Below are 12,047 nucleotides of genomic sequence, written 5' to 3'. Positions count from 1 at the left end.
CAACATTCCTTCACCACAGACACATGGCTCACTTTTTTTTTCTCCTAGGATCATTGATGCCCAGCATCTCTTTGGATAACTAAGTGTTTTGTAGCTAGGTTGCTCTTTATTGTGGACTTTCAGTTGGCCATCCCAAATCAGTTGATCTAAGTGACCAAGTTTTGAAATACTCCTTAGAACTTACTTGTCCAAGCATATCCCAGTACAAAAACACCACAGGCATGTGTCCTAGGGTCCAAGCTATTGGTGTCTAGCCTTATTGTTTGTTTCTTTGTCATTTTCTTTGGCCTTTCTATTTCTTTTTCTTTCTGTTTTGATTCATCTTCAAGGGATTTTCAATAATTTAAGGATCATAGCAGCAAACTAGGTTAGGCTTCAAGTAACATATCATTTTGTAGCAATTATTATATGAGCTATCAATTGAATCAAACATATACCACCACTAACTTCCATTCTAACCTTTACAACATTGAACACTTACTTTTCTGAATCAAACATCTCTCTTTTATTTAAAAAGCAAGGGGACAAAGCAAGGTATTCAAGCTAAGGAAGGATAACAAGATTATGCAGACATATTTTAAGCAAAAATTATGCAGATAGCTTTCTTTAGCATGTACTTCCACTTGCAACTAAATGATCATTCCAGCCAGACATAAAGGAATTTCTGAATTAAATCATTTCATAACAACAAGTATCAAGTATAAATACAACCTGTTGGGTTGCAGCTTTTCATTCTTCCTTCTGTTTGCTCCTTCTTAGTCATAATGCAAGTGTTCTTTAGTTTGTTGGCTGTTTTCCTGCATAATTCTCAAAAGTGGCTTGCTTCTCAAGCCCTTTAGATAACTGATTAATATGCAAAGCTTATTTGTGGCTCTTGAACTTACTTTGGTGCGTGAATACCAAACTTAGTTCCTTGCCAATGTTTCTCATGCAGCAAACTAACCATATATGGAATCCTTTTTCCTTGCTAAAGGTAATAAAACTAAAAACTCTGAAACAGCAAATAGTTAACTAGTTTATCTAAATGTTTGAAGCTAGCATTAGGCAGAAAGTGAGAATGTGTTTCATGATGAGATTTTGGTGGAATACCAAACTTAGAATCCTTCATTCTCCCTTAGATTGTTTTGGTGTGCAACACCAAACTTAGCTTCTTGTAATATAGATAAGGCTAATTAACCTTTTTATTAAAATAGCTATGAAAAGAAAACTACCTCAGTTGGGTTGCCTCCCAACAAGCGCTTCTTTATTGTCATTAGCTTGACATGTCACATTCTTGCTTAGCTCAGGTTCTGAACCTCTTTTTCCTTGTCCCATTGCCCTCCTAAGTAAGGCTTTGCTCTGTGCCCGTTTGCTGTGAAATGACTTTGTGTAGCTTCATCTAGCAACTCAAGACTTCCATAAAGAAAAACCTTTCTCACTAAATATGGACCAGTCCATTTGGATTTGAGCTTGCCAGGGAAAATCTTGAGCCGTGAATTGTACAGGAGTACTTGCTGTCCTGGTTTGAACTCTTTCTTTAAAATCTTCCTGTCATGCCACCTTTTGGCTCTTTCCTTGTATGTCTTAGCATTTTCATAGGCTTCTAGCCTAAATTCATCCAACTCATTTAATTGTAGCAACATTTTCTCCCCTGCTGCCTGAGAATCAAGGTTGAGGAGTTTAGTAGCCCAAAAAGCTCTGTATTCAAGCTCTATAGGGAGATGGCATGATTTTCCATACAATAGCTGAAAGGGGGACTTTCCAATGGGAGTTTTGAAAGCTGTCCTTTATGCCCAGAGTGCATCTTCTAGCTTCCTAGCCCAATCTTTTCTTGTGCTTCCCACTGTTTTCTCCAAGATCTTCTTCAACTCCCTGTTTGCTAATTCAGCCTGGCCATTAGTTTGAGGATGGTATGGTGTGGCTACCTTATGGATTACTCCATATTTGTGGAGGAGTTTCTCCATCTGTTTGTTGCAGAAATGACCACCACCATCGCTAATAAGACCCTTGTGTACTCCATATCTAGTGAAAATATGCTTCTTAAAGAATTGAAGGACAATCTGTGCATCACAAGTGGTTGTGGCTATGGCTTCCACCCACCTTGAGACATACTCCACTGCCACCAAGATGTATCTGAAAGAGTAGGAAGGGGGAAAAGGTCCCATGAAATCAATGCCCCATAGGTCAAATAGCTCTACTTCGAGGATAAAATTTTGAGGCATCTCATTCCTTCTTGTCAATCCTCTAGCTCTTTGGCATTCATTGCATTGGTGGACAAACTCTCTGGCATCCTTGAAGATAGTTGGCCAATAGAAGCCACTTTGTAGTACCTTTGCAGCTGTTCTCTCTGGTCCAAAGTGTCCACCATATGCTGATCCATGACAGTGCCATAATATGTCCTTCATTTCATTTTCAGGGACACACCTCTTAATCATTCCATCAGAGCATCTCTTGAATAAAAAGGGTTCGTCCCACAAGAACTTCCTTGCTTCATTGAGTAGCTTCTTCACTTGTTACATGGAGAATTCTTGAGGTATCTTCCTTCCTACTTTGTAATTTGCTATGTCAGCAAACCAAGGTGCTTGTTGAATTTGGAGCAGGTGCTCATCAGGGAAGTTCTCATTTACTTGCTGTGGTCTATCTTGATTGGCTTCTTGTGGCACTCTTGATAGATGATCTGCTACTTGATTTTCACTTCCCTTTCTATCTCTTACTTCAATATCAAATTCTTGTAGCAGTAGCACCCACCTAATAAGTCTTGGACTTGAATCCTGTTTAGACATTAAATACTTGAGAGCAGAATGGTCAATATACACTATAACCTTTGAACCAACTAAGTATTGCCTAAACTTATCAAATGCATATACAATTGCTAAAAGTTCCTTCTCGGTGGTGGTGTAGTTTTTCTGTGTTTCATTCAACACCTTGCTTGCATAATATATGACATCATGTAGTCTGTCTTTCTTTTGTCCTAGCACAGCACCAATAGCAATGTTACTTGCATCACACATAAGTTCAAAAGGTAAATTCCAATCAGGGGGTGTGATGATTGGTGCTGTAGTGAGTTTTCTCTTGAGAGTTTCAAAGGCATGTTTACAGTTGTCATCAAAGATGAAGGGAGTATCAATCATTAGTAAATTGCTCAATGGTTTTGCTATTTTTGAAAAGTCTTTGATGAACCTTCTGTAGAAGCCAGCATGCCCAAGAAAACTCCTTACTGCTTTCACATTAACAGGTACAGGGAGTTTTTCAATAACTTCTATTTTAGCTTTGTCAACTTCTATACCTTTACATGACACTTTATGCCCAAGAACTATTCCTTCCGGAACCATGAAGTGGCACTTCTCCCAATTCAATACCAAATTAGTTTCTTGGCATCTTTTCAAAACAAGAGTCAAATTATGTAAGCAAGTGTTATGAATTGCCAAAGACAGAAAAATCATCCATGAAGACTTCTAAAAATTTTTCCACCATATTAGAAAAGATGGAGAGCATACACCTTTGAAAAGTGGCTAGGGCGTTGCATAGCCCAAAGGGCATCCTCCTGTAGGCAAAAACTCCAAATGGGCATGTGAAGGACGTCTTTTCTTGATCCTTGGGACCCACCACTATTTGGTTGTACCCAGAGTATCCATCCAGGAAGCAGTAGTAAGCATGGCCTGCTAATCTTTCCAACATTTGATCAATGAAGGGCAGAGGGAAATGATCTTTTCTTGTAGCATCATTCAGTCTCCTGTAATCTATGCACATTCTCCATCCAGTCACTGTCCTAGTGGGGATCAACTCATTTTTCTCATTGGTGATGACTGTCATTCCTCCCTTTTTTGGTACAACTTGAACCGGACTCACCCATGAACTATCTGAGATTAGGAAGATTATCCCAGCATTCCATAGCTTCATCACTTCTTTTTGAACCACCCCTTTTATGGTTGGGTTGAGTCTTCTCTGAGGTTGAACCACAGGCTTTGACTCTTCCTCCAACAAAATTTTATGCATACAGATGACCGGGCTGATGCTTTTGATATCCTCAATTGTCCAACCCAAGGCTGTTTTATGAGCTTTTAATACTTCAATCAACTTTGTTTCCTCTTCCATGTCCAAGAAAGAGTTTATGATTACTGGTAAGGCTTCTGCTTCCCCAAGAAATACATATTTGAGGTGAGGAGGGAGAGGCTTCAGCTCCTGTTTTGGCATATCCTCCTCCTTATCTTCAATGGATATTTCTACCACTTCCTCTCCTTGTTCTTCCTGGTGCTCTTGATAGTTGTCCTCAAACATTTCTTCTACTAAGCTTTCTATCACATCCACCTTCATGAAATTTTCTTGCTTAGAGGGATGTTGCATAGATTTGAAGACATTGATCACCATTTGCTCATTATGCACCCTGAAGGTCATTTCTCCCTTCTCCACATCAATAGTGGTTCTTGCTGTAGCTAGAAATGGTATTCCCAAGATGATTGAGTTGTTTCCTTCCCCTTCTGTGTCCAAAATTACAAAGTCTGCAGGGAAGATAAACTCTCCAACCTTCACTAGTAAATTTTCCACAATTCCATTGGGTGTCTTGATTGATCTATCGGCCATCACTAGTGACATCCTAGTGGGTTTAATTTCTTCTATAGCAAGCTTTTTCATCATTGAAAGGGGCATCAAGTTGATGCTGGCACCTAAGTCACATATGGCATTTTCCAATGTCATCTTGCCTATGGTGCATGAGACCACAAAACTCCCTGGATCTTTGAGCTTTGGTGGAATACCCCTTTGGATCACAGTGCTACATTCTTCCGTGAGCATAATAGTCTCCTTTTCGTGCTAGCTTCTCTTCTTGTTTATAAGTTCCTTCAAAAACTTGGCATATAGGGGCATTTGCTCAAGTGCCTCAGCCAGGGGTATGTTGATCTCCAATTTCTTGAAGATTTCAAGAAATTTTGGGAAGTGTTAGTTGATGAGCGGATAATTTATATGCTTTTTGGCATTGTTTTTAGTATGTTTTTAGTAGAATCTGGTTACTTTTAGGGATGTTTTCATTAGTTTTTATGTTAAATTCACATTTCTGGACTTTACTATGAGTTTGTGTGTTTTTCTGTGATTTCAGGTATTTTCTGGCTGAAATCGAGGGACTTGAGCAAAAATCAGATTCAGAGGTAGAAGAAGGACTGCTGATGCTGTTGGATTCTGACCTCCCTGCACTCAAAGTGGATTTTCTGGAGCTACAGAACTTAAAATGGCGCGCTTCCAATTGCGTTGGAAAGTATACATCCAGGGCTTTCCAGCAATGTATAATAGTCCATACTTTGGCCGAGATTAGACGACGTAAAAGGGCATTGAACGCCAGTTCTACGCTGCTGTCTGGAGTTAAACGCCAGAAACAAGTCACAAACCAGAGTTGAACGCCAGAAATACGTTACAACCTGGCGTTCAACTCCAGAAAGAGCCTCTACACGTGTAACATTCAAGCTCAGCCCAAGCACACACCAAGTGGGCCTCGGAAGTGGATTTATACATCAATTACTTACTTCTGTAAACCCTAGTAACTAGTTTAGTATAAATAGGACTGTTTACTATTGTATTAGCTATCCTAGGACATTTTGTTCTTAGATCATGGGGGCTGGCCATTCGGCCATGCTTGAACCTTTCACTTATGTATTTTTCAACGGTAGAGTTTCTGCACTCCATAGATTAAGGTGTGGAGCTCTGCTGTTCCTCATGAATTAATGCAAAGTACTACTGTTTTCTATTCAATTTAACTTATTCCGCTTCTAAGATATTCATTCGCACTTCAACATGAATGTGATGAACATGACAATCATCATCATTCCCTATGAACGCGTTCCTGACAACCACTTCCGTTCTACCTTAGATTAAATGAGTATCTCTTAGATCTCTTAATCAGAATCTTCGTGGTGTAAGCTAGATTGATGGCGGCATTCATGAGAATCCGGAAAGTCTAAACCTTGTCTGTGGTATTCCGAGTAGGATTCAGGGATTGAATGACTGTGACGAGCTTCAAACTCGCGAGTGCTAGGCGTAGTGACAGACGCAAAAGGAGGGTGAATCCTATTCCAGTATGATCGAGAACCTCAGATGATTAGCCGTGCTGTGACAGAGCATTTGGACCATTTTCATAAGAGGATGGGATGTAGCCATTGACAACGGTGATGCCCTTACATAAAGCCAGCCATGGAAAGGAGTAAGATTGATTGGATGAAGATAGCAGGAAAGCAGAGGTTCAGAGGAACGAATGCATCTCTATGCGCTTATCTGAAATTCTCACCAATGATTTACATAAGTATTTCTATCCTTATTTTATTATATAATTTCAAAAACTCCATAACTATTTTATATCCGCCTGACTGAGATCTACAAGGTGACCATAGCTTGCTTCATACCAACAATCTCCGTGGGATCGACCCTTACTCACGTAAGGTTTATTACTTGGACGACCCAGTGCACTTGCTGGTTAGTTGTATCAAAGTTGTGAATGAAAAACAATTTATTAAGACGTGCGTACAGAGTTTCTGGCACCATTGCCTGAGATCACAATTTCGTGCACCAAGTTTTTGGCGCCGTTGCCGAGGATTGTTCGAGTTTGAACAACTGACGATTCATCTTGTTGCTCAGATTAGATAATTTTCTTTTTGTTTTATTTTCAAAAATTTTTTAAAAAAATCTTTCAAAAATTTCTCCTTTGTTTTCGAAAAAAATTATAAAATACAAATGTTTTCAAAAATATATTTTTCTTCCGAATTTTTAAGAATGAATTCTAGTGTTTCATGAAGCATGTTGAAGCCTGGCTGGCTGTAAAGCCATGTCTAATTCTTTTGGGTAGGGAATGTCAAGCGTGTCATGTCTGAGTTACATACTAAAGCTTGGCTGGCTATTAAGCCATGCCTGATCCTTTGATTGGAGCTTTAGACTAAAGAGCATAAGATTCCTGGAATTCATATTAAAAATTTTGGAATCCTTATTTTTCTTTTTCAAAATGATTTTCGAAAAAAAAATAAAAGAAAATACAAAAAAATCATAAAATCAAAAAAATCAAAAATATTTTGTGTTTCTTATTTGAGTCTTGAGTCAAATTTCAAGTTTGGTGTCAATTGCATTTTTTCTAAAAATTCTTTACATTTTTCGAAAAATTCATACATTCATGGTGTTCTTCATGATCTTCAAGTTGTTCTTGGTAAGTCTTCTTGTTTGATCTTGATGTTTTCTTGTTTTGTGTCTTTTCTTGTTTTTCATATGCATTCTTGAAATCTTAGTGTCTAAGCATTAAAGATTTCTAAGTTTGGTGTCTTGCATGTTTTCTTTGCATTAAAAATTTTTCAAAAATATGTTCTTAATGTTCATCATGATCTTCATAGTGTTCTTGGTGTTCATCTTGACATTCATAGTGTTCTTGCATGCATTCCTTATTTTGATCCAAAAAGAAAAGAGAAAAACATGAAAATGATGTTTTAAATTTTTCTCTCTCATCATTAAAAATTCAAAAATAAAAAAAATATCTTTCCCTTTTTCACTCATAAATTTCGAAAATTTGAGTTGACTTTTTCAAAACTTTTTAAAATCTAGTTGTTTTTATGAGTCAAATCAAATTTTCAATTTAAAAATCTTATCTTTTTCAAAATCTTTTTCAAAAATCAAATCTTTTTCATTTTTCTTAGTTATTTTCGAAAATTTTAAAATATTTTTCAAAAATCTTTTTCTCATCTTTATCACATAATTTTCAAAAATAACATCATCAATTAATGTTTTGATTCAAAAATTTCAAGTTTGTTGCTTGCTTGTTAAGAAAGATTCAAACTTTAAGTTCTAGAATCATATCTTGTGATTTTCTTTTGAATCAAGTCATTAATTGTGATTTTAAAAATCAAATCTTTTTCAAAACTAATTTCAATCATATCTTTTCAAAAATATCTTCTTATCTTATCTTTTTCAAAATTTGATTTTAAAATATCCTTTCTAACTTCTTATCCTCTTCTCTCTTCAAAATTGATTTTCAAATTTGTTTCAACTAACTAACTTTTTGTTTGTTTCTTATCTTTTTCAAAACTACCTAACTAACTCCCTCTCTCTCTAATTTTCGAAAATATCTTCCCTCTTTTTCAAAATTTCTTTTTAATTAACTAATTATTTTAACTTTTGATTTTAAAATTTCAAAAATTACTAACCTTTTTCAAAAACCATTTTCGAAAACCACTAACTCTTTTTCAAAAATTATTTTCAAAAATTCACTTCCCCCTCTCATCTTCTTCTATTTGTTTATTTATTTACTAACATCTCTTCCTCACTCACCAAAAATCCGAACCCCCTCTCTCTCTCTGAGTTCAGATTTTCTCTTCTTCTTTTCTTCTATTCACACAGGGACCTCTATACTGTGGTAAAAAGGATCCCTATTATTATTATTATTTTTCTGTCCCTCTTTTTCATATGAGCAGGAGTAAAGTTAAGAATATTCTTGTAGAAGCAGATCCAGAACCTGAAAGGACTCTGAAAAGGAAACTAAGAGAAGCTAAAATACAACAGTCCAGAGACAACCTTTCAGAAATTTTCGAACAAGAAGAAGAGATGGCAGCCGAAAATAATAATAATGCAAGGAGAATGCTTGGTGACTTTACTGCACCTAATTCCAATTTACATGGAAGAAGCATCTCCATTCCTGCCATTGGAGCAAACAATTTTGAGCTGAAACCTCAATTAGTTTCTCTGATGCAGCAGAACTGCAAGTTTCATGGACTTCCATCTGAAGATCCTTTTCAGTTCTTAACTGAATTCTTGCAGATATGTGATACTGTTAAGACTAATGGAGTAGATCCTGAAGTCTACAGGCTCATGCTTTTCCCTTTTGCTGTAAGAGACAGAGCTAGAGTATGGTTGGACTCTCAACCTAAGGATAGCCTGAACTCTTGGGATAAGCTGGTCAAGGCTTTCTTAGCCAAGTTCTTTCCTCCTCAAAAGTTGAGTAAGCTTAGAGTGGATGTTCAGACCTTCAGACAGAAAGAAGGTGAATCCCTCTATGAAACTTGGGAGAGATACAAAGGACTGACCAAAAAGTGTCCTTCTGACATGCTTTCAGAATGGACCATCCTGGATATATTCTATGATGGTCTGTCTGAATTAGCTAAGATGTCATTGGATACTTCTGCAGGTGGATCCATTCACCTAAAGAAAACGCCTGCAGAAGCTCAAGAACACATTGACATGGCTGCTAATAACCAATTCATGTACACTTCTAAAAGGAATCCTGTGAACAATGGGACGCCTATGAAGAAGGGAGTTCTTGAAATTGATACTCTGAATGCTATATTGGCTCAGAATAAAATATTGACTCAGCAAGTCGATATGATTTCTCAGAGTCTGAATGGAATGCAAGCTGCATCCAACAGTACTCAAGAGGCATCTTCTGAAGAAGAAGCTTATGATCCAGAGAACCCTGCAATAGCAGAGGTGAATTACTTAGGTGAATCTTATGGAAACACCTATAACTCATCATGGAGAAATCATCCAAATTTCTCATGGAAGGATCAAAAGCCTCAACAAGGCTTTAATAATGGTGGAAGAAATAGGTTTCACAATAGTAAACCTTTTCCATCATCCACTCAGCAACAGACAGAGAACTCTGAACAAAATACTTCTAATTTAGCAAACTTAGTCTCTGATCTATCTAAGGCCACTGTGAGTTTCATGAATGAAACAAAATCCTCCATTAGAAATTAGGAAGCATAAGTGGGCCAGCTGAGTAAAAGGATCACTGAAATCCCTCCTAGTACTCTCCCAAGCAATACAGAAGAAAATCCAAAAGGAGAGTGCAAGGCCATTGAATTGATCACTATGGCCGAACCTGCAAGGGAAGGAGAGGACGTGAATCCCAAGGAGGAAGACCTCCTGGGACGTCCAGTGATCAATAAGGAGTTTCCCTCTATGGAACCAAAGGAATCTGAGACTCATCTAGAGACCATAGAGATTCCATTGAACCTCCTTATGCCATTCATGAGCTCTGATGAGTATTCCTCTTCTGAAGAGAATGAGGATGTTACTGAAGAGCAAACTGCCAAGTTTCTTGGTGCAATCATGAAGGTGAATGCCAAATTATTTGGTATTGAGACTTGGGAAGATGAACCTCCCTTGTTCACCAATGAACTAAGTGATCTGGATCAACTGACATTGCCTTAGAAGAAACAGGGTCTTGGAAAGTTCGTAATACCTTGTACCATAGGCAACATGATCTTTGAAAAGGCCCTGTGTGACCTTGGTTCAGGGATAAACCTCATGCCCCTCTCTGTAATAGAGAAACTAGGAATCTATGGGGTGCAAGCTGCTAAAATCTCAGTAGAGATGGCAGACAATTCAAGAAAACAGGCTTATGGACAAGTAGAGGACATATTAGTAAAGGTTGAAGGCCTTTACATCCCTGCTGATTTCATAGTCCTTGATACTGGAAGGATGAGGATGAATCCATCATCCTTGGAAGACCTTTCCTAGCCACAGCAAGAGCTGTGATTGATGTTGACAGAGGTGAATTAGTCCTTCAATTGAATGAGGACTCCCTTGTGTTTACAACTCAAGGTTACTGTAAACATGGAGAGGAAGCATAAAAAGCTTCTCTCAAAACAGAGTCAACCAGAACCCCCACAGTCAAACTCTAAGTTTGGTGTTGGGAGGCCACAACCAAACTCTAAGTTTGGTGTTGAACTCCCATATCCAAACTCTAAGTTTGGTGTTGGGGAGTCTCAACAATGCTCTGAACATCTGTGAGGCTCCATGAGAGCCCACTGTCAAGCTATTGACATTAAAGAAGCACTTGTTGGGAGGCAACCCAATTTTTATTTATTTATCTAATTCTATTTTTCTTGTTCTTTCATGTTTTATTAGGTTCATGATCATGTGGAGTCATAAAATAAATATAAAAATTGAAAACGGAATCAAAAAATAGCAGAAGAAAAATTACACCTTGGAGGAAGACCTTACTGGCGTTTAAACGGCAGTAAGAAGCATCTGGCTGGTGTTCAACGCCAGAACAGAGCATGGTTCTGGCGCTGAACGCCAGAATTGCACCCTGGAGAAGAGCTGGCGCTGAACGCCCAGAACAAGCATGGTTCTGGCGTTCAACGCCAGAAATGGGCAACAAATGGGCGTTCAACGCCCAGAACAAGCACCAATCGGGCGCTGAACGCCCAGAGTTGTGTGCAAGGGCATTTTGCATGCCTAATTTGGTGCAAGGCTGTAAATCCTTGAACACCTCAGGATCTGTGGACCCCACAGGATCACCTCAGGATCTGTGGACCCCACAGGATCCCCACCTACCTCCACTCACTTCTTCTCACCCCTCTTTCACACAATCCCATAAACACTCTTCCCCAAAACTCTTCACCAATCACCTCAATCTCTCTTCCCTATCACCACTTCACCACTCACATCCATCCACTCTTCCCCATAAACCTACCTCATAAACACCACCTACCTTCAAAATTCAAAATCAATTTCCCACCCAAACCCACTCTATATGGCCGAAACCTTACCCTCCCTCCCTTCCCTATATATAGCCCTCCATTCCTCCTCATTTTCACACATCACAACCCTCTCTTCCCCTTCTTGGCCGAAACACATCTCTCTCCCTCTCCTCCATTTCTTCTTCTTCTTCATCTCTTCTTTCTTCTCTTGCTCGAGGGCGAGCAATATTTTAAGTTTGGTGTGGTAAAAGCATAAGCTTTTTGTTTTTCCATTACCATTGATGGCACCTAAGACCGGAGAATCCTCTAGAAAAGGGAAAGGAAAGACAAAAGCTTCCACCTCCGAGTCATGGGAGATGGAAAGGTTCATCTCCAAAGCTCATCAAGATCACTTCTATGATGTTGTGGCCAAGAAGAAGGTGATCCCCGAGGTCCCTTTCAAGCTCAAGAAGAATGAGTATCTGGAGATCCGACATGAAATCCAAAGAAGAGGTTGGGAAGTTCTAACAAACCCCATCCAACAAGTCGGCATCCTAATGGTTCAAGAGTTCTATGCCAATGCATGGATCACTAGGAACCATGATCAAAGTAAGAACCCAAACCAAAAGAATTATATTACAATGG

At 38.5% G+C, this 12,047-nt stretch overlaps 1 non-coding gene across 1 annotated transcript; it reads right to left on the bottom strand.

The window, feature by feature from the left end:
* Positions 1-8,937: 8,937 nt before the first annotated feature.
* LOC112767584 (small nucleolar RNA R71) lies at positions 8,938-9,045 on the bottom strand. Its single transcript, XR_003185026.1, has one exon. It is a non-coding gene; the product is annotated as a small nucleolar RNA R71 (small nucleolar RNA).
* Between the last annotated feature and the right edge of the window lie 3,002 nt (positions 9,046-12,047).

This window comes from Arachis hypogaea, chromosome 17 (genome assembly GCF_003086295.3).
Source record: "Arachis hypogaea cultivar Tifrunner chromosome 17, arahy.Tifrunner.gnm2.J5K5, whole genome shotgun sequence".
Lineage (NCBI taxonomy): Eukaryota > Viridiplantae > Streptophyta > Magnoliopsida > Fabales > Fabaceae > Arachis > Arachis hypogaea.
The sequence above is the reverse complement of the archived record's forward strand: the minus strand, read 5'-3'. Positions and strand labels throughout refer to the sequence as shown.